The sequence below is a fragment of the Gekko japonicus genome, unplaced genomic scaffold (genome assembly GCF_001447785.1).
Source record: "Gekko japonicus isolate JY-2015 unplaced genomic scaffold, Gekko_japonicus_V1.1 scaffold712, whole genome shotgun sequence".
Taxonomy (NCBI): Eukaryota; Metazoa; Chordata; class Lepidosauria; order Squamata; family Gekkonidae; genus Gekko; species Gekko japonicus.
Window position 1 is genome coordinate 15,020 of NW_015176472.1, and position 5,812 is coordinate 20,831.

Here is a 5,812-nt window from a genome sequence, read left to right on the forward strand (position 1 = left end):
ATAAGAACATAAGAGACGCCAATGTTGGATCAGGCCAAAGGCCCATCCAGTCCAACACTCTGTGTCACACAGTGGCCAGAAATACCAGTGCCATCAGGAGGTCCACCAGTGGGGCCAGGACATTAGAAGCCCTCCCACTGTTGGCCCCCCCAAGCACCAAGAAGACAGAGCATCACTTGCCCCAGAGCCCCTATCTATACCTTGTGGCTAATAGCCACTGATGGACCTCTGCTCCATATGCCTATCTAATTCCCTTTTGAAGCTGTCCATGCTTGTAGCCGCCACCACTTCCTGTGGCAGTGAATTCCATGTGTTAATCACTCTTTGGGTGAAGAAGGACTTCCTTTTATCCGTTCTAACCCTTCTTCAGCCTTGTTGTATTTCACTCAGGTAGCAGGGTACAGAAGCACCTTGTCCTGGATTGGTGGTAGTATCAGGATTGTTAGGCTGGTCTCGACCAGAACTAGGGTTTTCTCCAGAATGAGCCACTGGGCCAGGTGGTGGTTTCTGAGTGGGCCAATCATCTTCCTCATAAGGAGGAGGCACGGGAGCTGAGGGACCAATCTGGGAAAGACCCTGGGTAGCTACCATTAAACAGTCAGGAGATTTCTGGGAGGAACCAATAATCTATCTGTCCAGGTTTCTCATTTTCCATAATTAACCTGAAGGTACGCATTCAAGCTGGATTGTATGATCCTGTTTGACACCACTGTCTGTATACCCTGGCTATGCAAAACGATTGGATAACTGCCTAAGTTGCTGCAGGGGTATCCCCACAGTGTACTCTGGCTAAACATCCTGACAGAGTTTGACCACCTGTTTCTTTGAGAGACCTGCATGGCCAGGCAAGGAGGTCCAACATTTAAGCATCCAGTCCAATGAACTGCAGGCTGTGGAAGGTTGGTAGTTCAGCAGTTCGAGACCCGAGTGTGCCGCATGATGGAGTGAGCTCCTGTCTCTAGTTCCAGCTCCTGCCAACCTAGCAGTTCGAAAGCAAGAAATTGCAAGTAGATAAATAGGGACCACTTCGGGGGGAAGGTAACAGCGTTCCGTGCGCCTTGGTGTTTAGTCATGCCGGCCACATGACCATGGAAATGTCTTCGGACAGCGCTGGCTCTTCGGCTTTGAAACGGAGATGAGCACCGCAACCCTAGAGTCAGACTCGACTGGCTTTCGAGCAAGGGAACCTTTACCTTTACCAATGGACTGTCAAAAAAGGAATACTGGGTCTTGCCCCCCCCCATGACTAACCTGTTACCTGTTAAAGGGGAATCATCCTTATCACCATCTCCCGGAGTCCGGGACCCACCCAAACCTACAAAAGGTGAACTCACCTGGTTGCACGCTGTTGGGTTGGTTGTTGTCTGAGGCTTTGAGGAAAAGCAAGCTGGACAGGTCCCATCTGAGTCCCCAGAAATTGTGGTGAAATTCATCAGGTTCATTCTCTAGCCAAAGTTCCAAACAGACAGACAACGGGGTAACAAGCTAAAAAACTTGCCAGGCAAAAGGCGACCACAGAAACAACTCTGCAGAAGACCCCACCTTCGCAGGGGTGTTCCCATCAGTTATACTCTTAGGTTACATAGCACTGAGCATGTGCAATTAGCATTTCGCAGGGCTCTTTTTGTAGCAGGAACTCCTTTGCATATTAGGCCACACACCCCTAATGTAGCCAATCCTCCCAGAGCTTACAGAGCTCTTCTTACAAGGGCTACTGTAAGCTCTTGGAGGATTGGCTACATTAGGGGATGAGTCACTTAATATGCAAATGAGTTCCTACTACAAAAAGAGTCCTGAGCTGCATTAGTCTTTACCGGAACTCAAGACTTCTGCGTAAATTTCTACCACTGATATCAGCATCCCAAAGACTGTCCTCGGGCTCGGTTAGTTTCCTAGCTGATTACTCAGATGGACTTAGCCGACTCCCCTAGATAAGTTTATCTTACCTCCCACCATACGTTTGCACGGACTTCTGCTGTTTTCAGCAGAGGCCCTCTTGCAGGTTGCAAAACTAACACAAAACAAATAAAATATGGCACTGGCCATGCTAAGCTGAGCCAGTTTGGTGTAGTGGTTAAGTGCGCGGACTCTAATCTGGGAGAACCGGGTTTGATTCCCCACTCCTCCACTGGATGACCTTGGGCAAGCCATAGTTCTGATAAGAGCTGTTCTTGTCAAGAGTTCTCTCAGCCCCGCAGTGAAGTGGCTATGTCTGTTGTAGGGAGGGGAAGGGAAAGGAGTTTGTAAGCCGCTCTGAGACACCTTTGGGTAGTGAAGGGCGGGGTATAAATCCAATCTCTTCTTCTTCTTCTTCTAAGATGTAGTTTTATACTTTAACCTGCTGGTTGGTAACCTTAGAAAGTGGACTTCCCTTACCCAGAGAGGCCATGATCCCACAGTTGTCCAGCATGACTTCCATGTAGAGAGCTCTTTGGCCCGGATCCAGCAGGGCCCACTCAGCCTCGGTGAAATACACGGCCACCTCCTCAAAGGAAGCTCGACACTGAGATAAAAAGCAGATTTCCTCATCACAGATCATGCCAGGCAAGACTGCACTCTGGGAAGGGGCATTTTGGGAGGCTGCAGGATGTAGAACTTGGCAGTGGTAAAGGGAGTGGCGTTCAGAGCCTCTCTTGCTCAAATACCTTAGAAGCAACCAGGGCTATTTTTGGGCAGGAACGCACAGGAACGGAGTTCCGGCTGGCTCACGAGTTGGAACTCATTAGCATAATAGGCCACACCCAACAGCAGACATTCATTAGGATTGGCTACTTTAGAGGTGTGTGGCCTAACATGCAAAGGGTTCCTGCTACAAAAAAAGCCCTGGGTTTTGACAACAAACAAGGTAAACAGAATAAGAAGCAAAAGGTAGGTGTGGCTGGATGACCACACTTCTGGTAACATGGGGGTGTGGCCTAATATGCTAATGAGCTGTTCTCAGGGTGTGGCTTAATATGCTAATGAGTTCATGCTGAGCTTTTTCAAAAAAAAAAAAAGCCCTGGAAGCAACTGTAGGAGCAAAGGCCCCCTGAGGAAGAAGGGGGGACTCAGGCCGTCCTCTGCGTCATCTTCCCTACCTGGACTGCAGGGGCAGCAGCCGTTTCCACTCCTCCACAAAGACGATGGCTCAACACTGAATCTTCACTGCCTGTTGAGGGAGAAAGCATTGGAAGAAAGGGTGTTAGCCTAGGCTTCATATTGTGTTTGCTTGTTTGAATCCTGCTACATGCATATCTTAATTTGTGTGAATGAGAATGGGATTGCCCTCCACGAATCTGTATAATTTCCCTTTACAATGAGAAGCCACCATCACACAATATGGCACTGAGTCCCAGGAGTCCACACTGCGTAGTGTGCAGAAGTATTTCCTTTTCTCCTATCACAAACCTTCTCTCCAGCAACTTACAATGTGCCCAGATCTGGCCACGAGGCACCCTTACCAGATGAGAAGCCATCTTGGACACGATCCTGGGCCTGCGCCCTCTGCTGTTCCTCCCAAGCAGATCCTTCCTCCTCAGAGAACTTCGCTTCCATCTCCGTAGATGGTCCCCTCCTCTGAAACAGCAGCAAGAGAGACAGGCAAGAGGAGAAATGCTAAGGGCCAAGGAGACAAATCCTGCCCCATTCCCATTCCTCACCCCTGCATCAATCGACAGAGCTGCTTCAACCACAGCAGCAAGAATCAGGGCTGGGTTTTCTTTCACCTCTGATTAAGTGTCCGGAGGAATACATATGGAAGAGAAAAGACTGGATTTATACCCCCCCCTTCGCTACCCAAAGGAGTCTCAGAGAGGCTTTTGCCCTCCCTTTCCCTTCCCCTCCCCATAACAGACACCCTGTGAGGTAGGTGGGGCTGAGAGAGCTCTTTTGAGAACTAAACTTGAGAGAATAGCTCTGAAAGAACTTGTAACTGACCCAAGGTCACATCAGCAGCTGCACGTGGAGGAGTAGGGAACCAAACCCGGTTCTCCCAGATCAGAGTTCGCTCCTATAACCACTCCACCAAACTGGCTCTATTGGGCAGGGAGGCCTTAGGTTAAGGTTGGAATATCACAGCTTGACTGGACTGCATGAAGCCCCCTCACCTGCTCTGCCTGCCGCTTCTCCTCTGCCTGACTCAGGAGGAAGCCTTCGGCCAGGGCCACCGCCTGGGAACTGGTCTCCGGCCCGCATCCTCTGACCCAGCTCTCCATCTCCAGGGGCAGGATGGCCAGGAACTGCTCCAGGATCACCAGGTCCAGGATCTGCTTCTTGGAGTGCCTCTCTGGCTTCAGCCACTGGTTGCAAAGTCCATGGAGCCGGCTGCAAACCTCTCGGGGCCCATCGGCTTCACGATATCGGAACTGCCGGAAACGCTGGCAATGTTCCTCTGAGGTCCCAGTGTCTTGATGCAGGATCTCTGGTGCAGCTCTTTCCCAGAATTCAACACCAGTCCCCGCCTGGATGTCATGGGGGTCTTTCCTCGGTTTTTTGCCGGTTCCTGGTCTTTCTGGGTCTTGCTCTTCCATCTCCTTCCACTTGTATTGGGCCGCCTCCAACTGCAAAAAGATTGCCTTGGTATGAAGAGGGAGAGGGGAAGGTAGGCAGGAAAAAAACCCTGAAGAGGACGGAGCTACATCACCAACCCTGGTCAAGACACACCCAGGATGGCCCTGCTGGATCAGAAGGAGTGTCCGTGTTGTGGTTTGCAGATCAGGATTAATGCCATTGTGCTTTATTAAGTATTGCAGTTAATATAGCACAAAGACGGCTATTGGCTATTGTAGGCATCTCATCAGCAGGCCCGAAGTGTTAGCCAAGAGGCGCCTCCAGCCGCTCGCAGAGGGGAACAGGAGAGGGGCGCCTTGCCTCTCCAGGTTAGGCACAAGGGCTGCTGGGAAGAACTGGTGCAGGTCAAAGCAACTGTGTGAAGCTTCTGTACTTCTGAGTCAGATTATTTTTTTATATTTAACCCAATAACATCAGGGTCTTAGGATGGGGCTGCGGTTGATTCCCATTCAGGTAGGAGTCGTCCCCCCCCCCAAATACCCACAATGCTCTTTTTCACTTATGAACTAAAAAAGCCCCCCCCTGAAGTAAAATGACAAGCAACAGAACACCAGTTTCATACACTGAATTTTCTTGTATTTAAAGTCACTGTGCGTTCCTGCCCAAAAATAGCCCTGGCTATTGTAGGCATCTCGTCAGCAGGCCCGAAGTGTTAGCCAAGAGGCGTCTCCAGCCGCTTGCAGGGGGGAACAGGGAGAGGGGCGCCTTGCCTCTCCAGTTTAGGTACAAGGGCTGTTGAGAGGAACTGGTGGAGGTCAAAGCAACTGTGTGAAGCTTCTGTACTTCTGAGCAATGCTCCCTCTAAGCTATGGAGTCCTGTGAGTAAAAAAACTACTTTGTGAGCTACTGGCATTAAAGTTGTGAGCAAGAGATTTGGCTACTGCATAAATTAGTTTGCTCTGGAGCCCTCCTTCCTGAGCTGAGACAAAAATGTGTGAGCCGGAGGCTAAAAAACGATGAGCTAGCTCACACTAACAAAGACAGAGACCTGGGGGGCGGGTAACGATACCATAGAGTCCCAAGTATCCATTTTTTTTCTCTGCGGGAAATGGTCTCTGTAGTCTGGAGATGAGCTGTAATTCCAAGAGATCCCCAGGGCCCACCTGGAGGCTGGCATCCCTACTTCCAGTTCCTCTGGAGGGTCAACCACAGGGCATAGAGGCGGAGCCTGCCCCTGATGTTGCCTCCTGGCTCCTGGGATTCGGAGGCCTGATACTTTTGGTATGGACCAGGCTAGCCTTAGCTTTTGAACGTGGAGGTTCTC

General features: G+C 50.4%; 1 pseudogene; it reads right to left on the minus strand.

Annotated features, from left to right (window-relative positions):
* The window catches only part of LOC107123812, a 62,344-nt pseudogene that overhangs the window by 7,523 nt on the left and 49,009 nt on the right, over window positions 1–5,812 (minus strand).